Source organism: Homarus americanus, unplaced genomic scaffold (assembly GCF_018991925.1).
Source record: "Homarus americanus isolate GMGI-L3 unplaced genomic scaffold, GMGI_Hamer_2.0 scaffold44060, whole genome shotgun sequence".
NCBI classification, from domain to species: Eukaryota; Metazoa; Arthropoda; class Malacostraca; order Decapoda; family Nephropidae; genus Homarus; species Homarus americanus.
The window spans coordinates 459,354-472,360 of NW_024756871.1; the positions used below are offsets into that span (position 1 = coordinate 459,354).

The following is a 13,007-nucleotide window of genomic DNA, read 5'->3' on the forward strand; positions in this document are numbered from 1 at the left end:
TACTTCCCCAAGCGATTTTTATCACTAAAATTATTATTGGTATTATCATCATATCTCGATAATATTGATAGTAGTAGTAGTAGTAGTAGTAGTAGTAGTAGTAGTAGTAGTAGCTTCTTATGTATTAGGATATTTAATATTAAGGTAAATAAATAGTGGCGAAGGTGTGGCTATTGGGGGAGGCTGGAGGCCACGTAAAAAAAAAAAGTAGTAGTAGTAGTAGTAGTAGTAGTAGTAGTAGTAGCTCTATTATTGCCATTACATTCATCATAATTGTCAGTATTACCAGGTACACAAACATCCCCTCACGGCCAGTTGGGTTCATTATGCGCTGTTGCCACGTTAGGCGGTGGACCCGACACTACTGTAGGTATACGAGGTCTTACCAGTCACCCAGCACCAACACCTAAGATTAGGCGACACCGGAGCCCCAGCGAGGGAAGACGATAGCTATAGGAGGGCAGGAAGGGGCATTAGAGGAGGAAGGGAAGGAGAAAATGGAGGCTATTAGGAGAAGAGGAGGAGGAAATGGGAGGAGAAAGATAAGTAGGCAATACAGAAAGGGTAGAAATAATGGGGAAGGAGAGGAGAGTATAAAATTCACAGATAAAGATGGGAGGAGAAAAGCGAACAATAGAAAACACTTAAGAGAGGAAGAGGAGGAGGAGGAGGAGGAGGGGACAATAAAAAAGACAAAGAGAGATGGAAGAATGGGAAGGAAGGAGGGAAGGAAGGAGGGAAGGAACAAAAAAGAAACGCGAAGAGAGAGAGAGATATGATATGGCAAAGTACGGAATGTGAATAGGGTGTGTGTGTAAGGCAAGAAGGCCAAAGTACCGTAGCGGGATTAAAAAAAATTATAACTTGAAATTTAACCCAACTGGTATCTTAAATAGCACACAAAACTCATCCTCCCACAGTAAGAGCAAAATACTGGAGAATAAGAATGTTAACTGAGTAAAGCATTATGAACACCCCCATACCAATCTTATACTATCACGTCTTGCCTTTAACAGACAGCAGAAAAGAACAACACGACAGCCTCTCACGGTACAGTAATATGAAGCTTTGGGTGCGATAAAGACTATGCAAACAAGGCACTGAGATTAGCTAGTCCATTGTTTACCGGTAGCCTGACTTAGCCATGCCCTCCCCACCAGCTGTCCTGAGATACGATAAGCCCGCTCTTTGGGATCAGATGACACGGAGGAGAAGGAGGAGGTATAGTAGGAAGAGACAGAGAAGGAAGAGGAGGAGGACTGAGGAAGATCAGCCAGAAGAAGGAAGAAGTGAATAGTGGCCAACTAGCCATGAAAAGGAGGAAAGCCAAATAATTAAGAGGAAAGAGAAATAGAAGATGAGGAGGAGGAGGGGAGGTGTCGACTAACCAGGAGGAGGAAGAAGAGGAGTAAATAGGAATAACCAAAGAAGGAGAGGAAGAACACTGATAAATAAACAAGACGAGGGAGAGAACACACACACACACACACACACACACGAAAAGCAGTATGTCACCACGATGTCAACAACCACGAGTGAAATCCAGTCATGGCGGAGGAATTTAGACGGGACCGACAGAAACCCTCTAAATGCTCCCTGTCGGTTTCTCTGTCTTCTGGCGAGTGGGGAGGGGGAAGGAGGTCGTGATCTTCGGGTCGTACTATAACCATAACTGGCTATGGTGAAGGGGGGAGGAGGTCGTGATATATGGGTCGTCGTAGATATATGGGTCGTACTACAACCCCAGCTGGCTAAAGTAAAGGGGGGAGGAGGTCGTGATATGGGTCGTACTACAACCCCAGCTGGCTAAAGTGAAGGGGAGGAGGTCGGAGGTCGTGATATATGGGTCGCTACTACAACCCCAGCTGGCTAAAGTGAAGGGGGGAGGAGGTCGTGATATATGGGTCGTACTACAACTCCAGCTGGCTAAAGTGAAGGGGGGAGGAGGTCGTAATATATGGGTCGTACTACAACTCCAGCTGGCTAAAAAGAAAAGGTAAGAAATAAAACCCATCTGAGAAACACATTTACAACCTCAACAACATCGCGTGTCAAGATGGTGTGGCCTAAGGGAAGGAAGACGAGAACTCCAGATTTTACTTATGATAATACGAGAGGAGGAACATTAGTGGGTCTATTCACAAGACAGAGAGATGCAGTAAGGATAAACACGCTATGAATGGAAACATAAATAAAAACATAGAACAGGTGGATAATAACAGGAATGGAAACAACTTGGAAACGCAAGGAAAGGAAAGTTACGTCATGAATGTAATACTGAAAAACTAAAATCTGGGTGATGTTAAAAAAATAATAATTTACAGGTAGGCGTTCGACATAAGTCAGTCCCTCACCGCAACTTCCTTTTAGGCGTCAACAACCTCAAGAAAACAATAAAAATAGCGAGACACTTTCCTTATCACGTTTGTCCCTCACTACCACGCCAACTCTCACACACACACGGTCACAGGACTTCCTCTCCTATGGACAGATGAACCTACGGGCGACTTTCCATCACCACTTTGGATTTTATCTTGTTTACACTGCGGCCAGTCAATCAGTACCTAGTTCGTGATGCCATCAGGACCTTCCTTGTAATCACCCTCCTTAAGTTGACTGCGCCTGTGGGTTATTATGTCATTATATGGCCCCCTGTTTGTCGCCATGCTTAATCACCAAGAATAGAACAGCACAGAGGATAATTTGTCTTATTCTGAGGGTCAGGAAGGGTGAGGAGATGTCAAGGACGGAGATGCAGATGAAAGCAAAATTTATGTGATTATAATAGCGTCTGAGGGCGTAAATACAGCGACACTCACGCTAGAGAGGAGGGGAGAGGGAGGAAATGGGATGGAAAAAGAATAATGAATTGGGGAGAGAAAGGGAAGGAGATGGATGTCAAGGGAATGCAGTGGTAGAAAAAGGAGAGAGGAGGAAACAAGGGGAGGGGGAGGAGTGAAGGGAGGAGAGAGGAAGGGGGGGTAAGGGAAGGGGAGGAAGAGCTGAAAAGGAAACACAGCCGGCGTCAACTGCCCTTGTGCCTCCGTTTTTAACTTAAGGATTTTTTGTGATCTCTACCTACCTCCAATCGAGTCATTTTTGCTTCCCTGTCCCCTCCAATCGTCTTAAAACTCTCCCCCCTCTCATCTTTTCCGTCAATATTAACAAAAAATCAGGGAAGCGGCCTTAAAAAACGTTTTCCTCTTGCCCTATCTCCATCCTCTCGTTTCCTTCCTCCCTTTCATCATCTCATGTCCCTCTTCACCTCTCTTTCGTGTCTTCCTTCCTTTCATCGCCTTGTGTCCCTCCTCCATCCTTTCGTCTGCTCGGAATCTCTTTTACCTTCATTCTCCCTCATTCTCCCCCATTTTCCTTCCTCCCTCATTCTATATTAGTCTCCTCATCTTCTCATATTTTCTTTCTCTCAACCTTCTCGTGCCCCAAATACGTCTGTCTTCTCCCGGTTTCTCTGCATCTCCCAAGGACTAATGACAGAGTTACCCCCACCTCCTCCTCCCCACACCATCCTGTAGAAGTGTAGGTCACTGCTTTATGACCACACACACACACACACACACACACACACACACACACACACACACACACACAAATTCGCCTACATTAAAAAAAGGGATGTCCAAAAAATAAAAATAAATAATCTACCTTCTTGTAAGTAAATAAATAAAATAAATAAATGAATAAATAAATAAACTAAAAAATAAACAAAATAAAAATAATAAATTAAAAATATCAATTCAAAACAGTAAAGAATAACAACGAAAAGAAAATTGCTATTCAGTCATTTCTTTAAAAAGTTTTGGGATTTCTTGGGGGCGTCGTGTCTGGCTGGCCACACCAAGCTGAAAAATTTCCCGACGAGTAAAAATATTCATCACAATAAAAACAGCTTTAGGATATATTGTTTTAGGAGTTGAAGGTTTAATTTATTTCCTATTTCGTTCGTAAATAGTAGTGATATTTTAATGATCAACACACACACACACACACACACACACACACACACACACACACACACTAAATCTTTACCGGGAGAGAAGTATAATCCCCGCAGGAGGGACAAGTGGGTCTGGGAAGCTCCTCATGACAAAAGATGGCCGTGACCTGGTCCTTCCCGAGCTGCTAGGTGACACACTTCCTGTCTCATGACCTTCCCGAGCTGCTGGGTGACACTCCCTGTCTCATGACCTTCCTGAGCTGCTGGATGACACACTCCTGTCTCATGACCTTCCTGAGCTGCTAGGTGACATTTCCTGTCTCATTACCTTCCTGAGCTGCTATGTGACACACTTCCTGTCTCATGACCTTCCTGAGCTGCTGGGTGACACTCCCTGTCTCATAACCTTCCTGAGCTGCTGGGTGACACTCCCTGTCTCATGACCTTCCTGAGCTGCTGGATGGCACACTCTCTGTCTCATGACCTTCCGAGCTGCTGGGTGACACTCCCTGTCTCATAACCTTCCTGAGCTGCTGGGTGACACTCCTGTCTCATGACCTTCCCTGAGCTGCTGGGTGACACTCCCTGTCTCATGACCTTCCCGAGCTGCTGGATGGCACACTCTCTGTCTCATTACCTTCCCGAGCTGCTAGGTGACACATTTCCTGTCTCATTACCTTCCCGAGCTGCTAGGCGACACACTTCCTGTCTCATTACCTTCCCGAGCTGCTAGGTGACACACTCCCTGTCTCATTATCTTCCCGAGCTGCTAGGTGACACACTCCCTGTGTTATTCATCTGTCATGAATTTCCAAAGCTGCTAGGTGACACACTCTGTCTCATCCATCTGTCATTACTTTCCTTAGCTTGCTAGGTGACACTCGTTGTCTCACCAGTCCTAAATGCTGGGTGACAACACTCTAGCTGCGTGCAGACGGTCATATGTCTCCTAGCTACTATTAGGCAGAAATCCCATAAATTATCTACAGGCGACCTCTGACTCCCAGGCTTCACACAGCTGCTCCTCCCAGCACTCAGTCTCGCCTCTTAGCTATCTGGTGTCCGTTTTATTACTCCCTTTCCCAGCTGCTGAGAGACACGGGAGCCCCGACACACACCCCTCACTACCCACACGTCCTGCCCAGCGTCTCAATTTCTGCTTGACTCACCAGATCCGCTCTCGCATTTTTGGCAGCGCTTAAGTCAGCTCCACACCCGTCCTCCCTGACCTGACGGATAGATACAAACAACACCACTCCTCCCCATGCAGGATTGGAACCCTTACTGCAAGTTGTTTGTGCATTATAATCACGCCACTGTGGGTTTATATGTGACTGATGTGGGGTTTTATTTTTCATTCAAGAGCTTAGACACGCTGTTTTATAATCCTATTTATTAGAGAACAATAATCCCAAACTTTTCATTGTTAGGATATAATCTAACCCAGCCAACGTGTTCCTTAGTAGCTTAGGATGCAACCCAACCCATCCTGGCCAGATGTTGCTCCTGGTCTCAGCTCCACAAGTCGCTCCAGGGATCTTAGCTGTTGGGATATAACACAGAGCGGCATTCCTCGAGTTCTTTTACAAGTGGGCGACACCCCAGTAGGCTACTCCCTTGCTCTCAACTGCTAAACAGGCCCACCCACTCAACCATCACACCCACAACCTTGCCAATTCAGTCAACACTAATTCCCCACCCCCATACACTCACACCATGCGACCCCAACCACATCATCCCTCCTATTCCCAACCCACAACACCATCCCCCTCTCCCTCCCCACCCACACATATCCCGGCCTCACCCTTCCCACCCACACCCCTCCTCTCTACATAATCCCCAGCCCCACCCTAACACCCTCTCTAGCCCCCACACACACACACACCTCAGACTACTTACTCATGCTTTCAATCACGTCCGCCCACGCCTCCCACCCCCACCCACCACCACAAACTTCTTCCTACCCACCCACCGCCCACACACGCCCCTCAAAACCCACCCACACACGCCTTCAAAACCCACCCACACAAAGCCCTCCCACCCTCTAACCACCCACCCAAGCCCTCCCACCCAGCTACCATCCACAAAATTCTTCCCACGCACCCACCCACACACGCCCTCCCACCCTGTCACCACCCACACACACGTCTTACCATCCAATCACCACCCACACAGACCTTCCCACCCACCCACCCCACACACGCCTTCCCACCCACCCATCACCCACCCACACACGCCTTCCCACCAATGTTTTGAATGGGCTCAGTTAACAGTCTGATTTCCGTTGAATATATGTCTGGTCAACGGGGGTGCCCAATAAACTAGCCCCCTCGTGGGCACTCTAAAAAAAATCTCATCTAGCTTATGTTTATAGTTATCATTTATCTGTATCTCCCTATAATTATCATGTATCTTTGTATGCCTGTATTTATTATGTATCTTCGTTGCTCTAGTCTATTCGCATCTTTATCATCTTATTGCTATACATCATACTGTATTTTCTATCTTCCTATTCTTATTCTATATCGTATCTTCGTTATACGCTATATAGTATTTTCCCCATGCTATACTTCTATACATCTTGAATCTTTGCAATAGAGTATAATGTCAATATTTTTACTATCCTATAAACACTAGCGGCTATATTCTATCACTGCTACACAAAACAAACTTTATACCTTTGACTTGCTATTATTAGTTGTATCATGTTTTACACCTGTGACTTGCTATTCTTAAATTATATCATGTTTTTACACCTTTGACTTACTATAATTAAATTGCATCATGTTTTGCACCTTTGACTTGTTATAGATAAACTGCACCTATGTTATCCATTGCTTATCTCGTATATACACATCACCCTAGACCATTAAGACTCCTGCAGGAAGGTTCTCGTCACAGCCTCGCCTCCTGCTGGGTGTAAAGACTTATCCCTGACCTTTGACCTACTTTCACTAAAATTAAACCACTCCTTTTTTTCCCCTGAGCCAACACCCTCCCCCAGCTGCTATGTTTCATCAAAATCATTTAAGCTTGTTTTTGTTCTTCGTTGTTCCGGGAGAGAGAGAGAGAGAGAGAGAGAGAGAGAGAGAGAGAGAGAGAGAGAGAGAGAGAGAGAGAGAGAGAGATTGCTTTCCGTCCGTGCGTGAGTCAAAACATCCGGAAATTGTAAACGTGTTAACTTGGAAATATTATCAATGGATTTTAGCCAGATTTGGTGTGTGGACATATCTCAACACGATCTTTGTATATTTATTGTCCAGAGTTATAAGAAGTAAGATTTTGTCGAGATAGAGTGGAGCAAGTGACTACCTTAGTACACACACACACACACACACACACACACACACACACACACACACACGTCGTCTTTATTTATGGTTTTCATGACGTGTTTCTTGTAAGCGTCAACCTGCTGCCTTGAATTGCAGGTGACTCTTATTTGTTTGCAAGAGTTACACTATGTTTTTACTTGTTACGTTGTGCTTGTTCTTGGTTGTCACGCGGTGTGTTTTTTGTCAGTTTACGCCACATGGTGTTTGAACAATGTCACGTTCATGTAAGTGCCACAATATGTTCGCGATTTGGTGTTGTGTGTTTGTTATGGGTGTCACTGTGTCTGTCACCATGACTACTGATGGCGGCACACTTATTTTTTGGTGTTTGTGAAAATGTGTATTCGTGTATGTATGTCTTGCAGTGTACAGTATATGCGTACTTACACTGTATACCTGACGATTACCTGTAGCAGAATCCTGAGCTCTTGTGTACTGTTACGTAACGTCAGTAATTTAGGTACAGTTCTCTAATCACTGTGTCAGCAAAAGTACTTTAACCAGTGTTTTGAATATGTAATGTTAACGAATGTTTTCAATAATGATGTCAAATGTTACGGTATAATATTAATAAGTATTTAAAAACCCCTCTGACCCATGTTAAGAATAAAAGCATTAACTAATAATCTATATACAAACATACGTATATATGCATAGAGGTCTACACACATACATAACTGTACATAATACATACAAACATAACATACCCACAGGCCGCAGAATCCTACCTACACACACAAAAGCCTACATATCATTACTACTCACACACACACACACACACTAACGCACCCGAACTCAACACACCTGGTAAGAATAGCTTCAGGTGTGTACGCGCACAGAGCATCTCCAGCAGAGGCGGACCTAACCCACCACACGGGGGAGTCACAGTTCATATTTCTAAGAGAGCTCAACTCGACAAACCGGCCGCGCATGCTACAGGACCTTGCAATTTTCTCAATAAACTTGTTTTGTCTGCATGATGAAGGCAAAATTAACGAGGGGTCGCGGTCTGCTGTCTGCAACAAATGCGCTTTTCTATTCATTGTTGTTGCAAAGTTGCAATAGGATGTTCCTTGGGGTAATTTTAGGTTGCAAGACGTTGTTCCGAGTAATTTTAGTACAATTACAGTACATATGAGGGTACAGTACCGTGTCCTAGTTAGTTTACATTACATCAACAGTCCATCACAGGCTGTACTACCACGTCCTAGTTACCGGTAGTTTACATTACAGTAAGAATACATAAGAATCATCAGTATCGTGTCTCAGTTAGTACAACAACAATACATAACAAGATGCAATACGATTTCCGTGGCCACTTTAGCACAGTATGACCCCAGTAACTGAAGGTCCCATTCCGCCTACACGTGTCATTATCTAATATGCAGTAACTCCAGGACTCAAACACACTTTAATACTTTACAACAACAGCCCTCGCCGCGTTCCTCTGAGTGAGGCTCATTATTAACGAGAATTATTCTATTTACTGGATGATAACACACTTAGAGCCTCTTACTTAAGTCATTGTTCAAGAATGAATATTATCACCACTGTAAATTAAACTATTAATGCCTTACAACACATAGTTATTTCTATTATCTAATTTATAACTATATAAATGAGTTCCCTTATTCATGTAAATTATATAACTTAATTATATAATCAGCTACCATATAACTCATTAAAAAGGTAATAAGTTCTGATATAAGAGAACATTGTCTATATATGTTTTATATGTGTCTATATAATTATCCACCATCCTATCGTCTCCTGATTGCCGTGTTGTTCGTACATAATTGCCCTGGGTATCTCAGCCCACCATAGCCACTAATCTACCTAATAAAACCAAGGTCACCATAAATAAAGCAATTAGGACCTACTGGCCATAAAACAGGAGCGGTGACTCTTACACTCTCACCACAACCACACGACCACTACCACCATACACCATAATATTATCACCACCACCATCATACACCATACTAACATTAATATCACCGTCACCACATTAACGCTACCATACACCATAATACTACTACCATATACCACCCTACACCATACGAATACTACTACTACCACCATCAAAAACACATCATATTACCACACACACACACACACACACAGTACGATACTACTTCTTGCACTGTCACTATGTTGAAATGCCCTGTAGTTTGAGCTTTTCCCCACCTAGTTATTATAGATCTTATTTGTATCACTTATGTTACTTGTATATTATTTGTAATTCGAAACCCATTCCCCAAATATGTAACTGTATATTTTCAGCCTTCTGGCTGCCAAGCTCTTTCAATAAACCGTTAATTATTATTATTATTATTACTTAATACAAATATCAAAACTTATTCCATTGACTTCATTAACATATTTCACCCCACACCACCATCATCATTATCATCATCATTCTTCACACCCTATCGTACGAAAATAATTATATTACCATTATAGTCACACAATGAACGAATACCTAACCTAACCAAACCTACCATGTATAACATCACTACTAACTGTTATTCATCATCTTTAATTACATTATCTAATTAATTTTCTTCTCAATTTATTAACATAACTTTCTATGCATCCCATTTAGGTCTCCACTATGTCACTCCCTTCCCTAAATCGCCGCTGAATTAACAAGAGAATTTCAACATTGCTCTAACCTTGAACAAAGACTTGTGCTTGGTGGGGTATATTCCGAGTTCACGTCTATATCTCCCCCAACAGGAAAGAGAGAGAGAGAGAGAGAGAGAGAGAGAGAGAGAGAGAGAGAGAGAGAGAGAGAGAGAGAGAGAGAGAGAGAGAGAGAGAGAGAGCACCTAACTATGTGTTTTACGCCTAGGTACTTACAGCTGTTTTCACGTCACAGTTGATTGACTCTATAAGTCTATTTCCACCTCAAACAATATTGGTGGATTTTTTTTTAACTTTATCAATGGATTTCTGTAATTCTATTGGTGGATTTTTCTATAACTATAAATGGATTTTCTATAACTATGGTGAATTTCATGGAACACTATTGGCCGATTTCATGCAACACTAATGGTCGATTTCTTGCAACACTATTGGTCGATTTCATGCAACACTATTGGTCGCTTTCCTGCAGCACTATTGGCCAATTTCCTGCAACACTATTGGCCAATTTATTGCAACAATATTGGCCGATTTCCTGCAACACTATTGGTCGATTTCTTGCAACATTATTGCCCGATTTCCTGCAATACTATTGGCCAATTTCTTGCAACACTATTGGCCGATTTCCTGCAACACTATTGGCCAATTTCCCGTCACACTATTGGTCGATTTCTTGCAACACTATTTGCCAATTTCATGCAACACTATTGGTCAATTTCCTGCAACACTATTAGCTGATTTTCTGTACCTCTAATAGTAAGTAACTTTTCTATTAAGCTACTGAGTGAAATTCATGATTAAAAAAAATAAAAAAAGTTCTCTCCATTTCTCCCTTTAAATTTCAAGTTTCCAATGGACTCACAGGGTCACACTTGGCTGGACACTCCATCTAACCACACACACACTAGAAGAATTTCACACGTCGGTATAAAACATCACATTTAAAACACCGTATAAAAACACTCCGGTGGAAAACACACAAAAAATATATAAATAAAATAATAAAATACTTGAACGACTTGAACGACCGACATAACAGCAGCGGCTTCAGTAATAGTTCACTTTAGGGGATAATTTAGTCAAAGGGGGGAGAGGGAAGGGGAGGACGGAAGGGAGGGGAGAGGGAGGAGGGAAGGGGAGGGAGTCGCTATAATGTACAACACAACACAGGAATTTCTTCTTCTTTTTTTAACTCTCACTCTCTCTCTATACGTATTTGGTTTATTTTTATTAGTTTAGTTTCTTCTTTCAGGTTTATTTTCTGTTTTCGTTTCATTTTTTTGTATTTCATTTTTGTTTGAGTTTAATTTTTGTATTCATTTTTTTTTTCAGTTTCCCTTTCCGGGGATTTACACACACACACACACATACACACACACACACACACACACACACACACACACACACACACACACACACACACACACACACACATACACACACACACACACACACACACACACTTGGAAACCCCGAAAAGGAACTCGCCGACACTGAGCGCCAGTCAGCGTTTATTCACAACTCTCATTAAACTCACATAAAGTCCATTTTCAGAGCACAAGTTTTCCCCAAGCTTGTGAGGAGTCGGTCTTCCATATCTCCTCCTCCTCTCTAATAGCATCCTCCTCCTCCTCGAACATCCTCCTCCTCTTCCTTCAACACCATCCTCCTCATCCTCTTCCTCCTCGAACATCCACCTCCTCTTCCTTCAACACCATCCTCCTCATCCTCGAGCATCCTCCTCCTCTTCCTTCAACACCATCCTCCTCCTCCTCCTCGAACATCCACCTCCTCTTCCTTCTACACCATCCTCCTCCTCCTCCAACACCATCTTCTTCCTCCTCCAACACTAACCTCCTCCTCTTCCAACACACTCCTCCACCACCATTCCCTTCCTCCAACACCATCATCCCCTCCTCGTCTTCATACCCCTCCAACACACACACACACACACACACACACACACACACACACATAACTCAAGATAAAGTAAAACAACTTTTTCTAAGTTACAATGATACTTATGGCTACACTTAAGACACCACCACTTAACTAATGGCACTTGGCACCACACGGTAAACACTGTGTACGTGTTCATTACTGTTCAATTTATATTTGTTCATTACGTTTAAATTTGTATTTGTTCAAAATTCAATCTGTACTTGATCATTATGCCCCAAGCTGTACTTTTTTCATTATGCCCCAAGCTGTACTTTTTTCATTATAAATCACACTGTACTTGTCCATCATACTTCACTGTACACTGTAAACACACCACACTACCGAGTACACTCAGAGATACGGATTAATTCCCAAAGGATCATACGGTACCTAAGATAAGGCTCCGCTACGTTAACGGGTCCGGATAATGATCCTCCGGTACACTGGATCACAACGCTGCTGCTACTGGGTGGTGACAGGGTCCTTCGCGGCGCGGCAAACGGGCAACCCTCGACACTATCACCCCACCCCTCCACCCAGGCAGTGTTTAAAAGCCAACTTGCTCACCGCGGGGCCGGAGCACCAACGCGCACACACCCGCGCACCACGCTGGTTGGTTACTGACTGATATAACTCGTTGTTGTCTGGGCTACAACCGAGACACGCCTGCGCAAAGGAAACGCGCTACGAGCCACTGTCTGCGCAGGCAAGACATAGTTGCATGAAGCTCTTCGAGACATGTCCTGATGTCCTTGTCCTCGAGGGTGTTCTTGTGGCCTTGATTGAAAAAAAAAATCCATGTCCTTGTCCTTGAGTGCATAACTTCCGGTTTTAAAGTGACTTGCGCATTCACCGTCGTCTGTATTTTGAGTGTATTTTTGTAGACGCGTCTGTGAGTGTCTTATTATGTCTTCCAATTGGTTAAGTGACGATGGCTATGGTTCGTGGTTCTTTCTGTTGATACGTCTGTGGTTCTGTATTCGTGATTCTGTGGTAGCATGTACTGTACGTGGTTCTCTTTTCAGTGTCCTTGGTTCTGTTGATATGTCCGTGGTTCTCTTCTCAAGTTAAGTACACCTCTGTTGGTTTATCCTTAGTAGCGTCTTGCCTCAGATTTCTCGATTCCTTTG

General features: G+C 43.3%; 1 long non-coding RNA gene across 2 annotated transcripts in view; it reads right to left on the bottom strand.

Annotated features, from left to right (window-relative positions):
• LOC121856990 overlaps positions 1-12,496 on the bottom strand; it is a 61,270-nt gene extending 48,774 nt beyond the window's left edge. The window contains exon 1 of one of the 2 annotated variants that reach the window (XR_006087086.1): positions 12,445-12,496. This is a non-coding gene — a long non-coding RNA (uncharacterized LOC121856990). The other variant, XR_006087085.1, reaches the window with a different exon arrangement.
• Between the last annotated feature and the right edge of the window lie 511 nt (positions 12,497-13,007).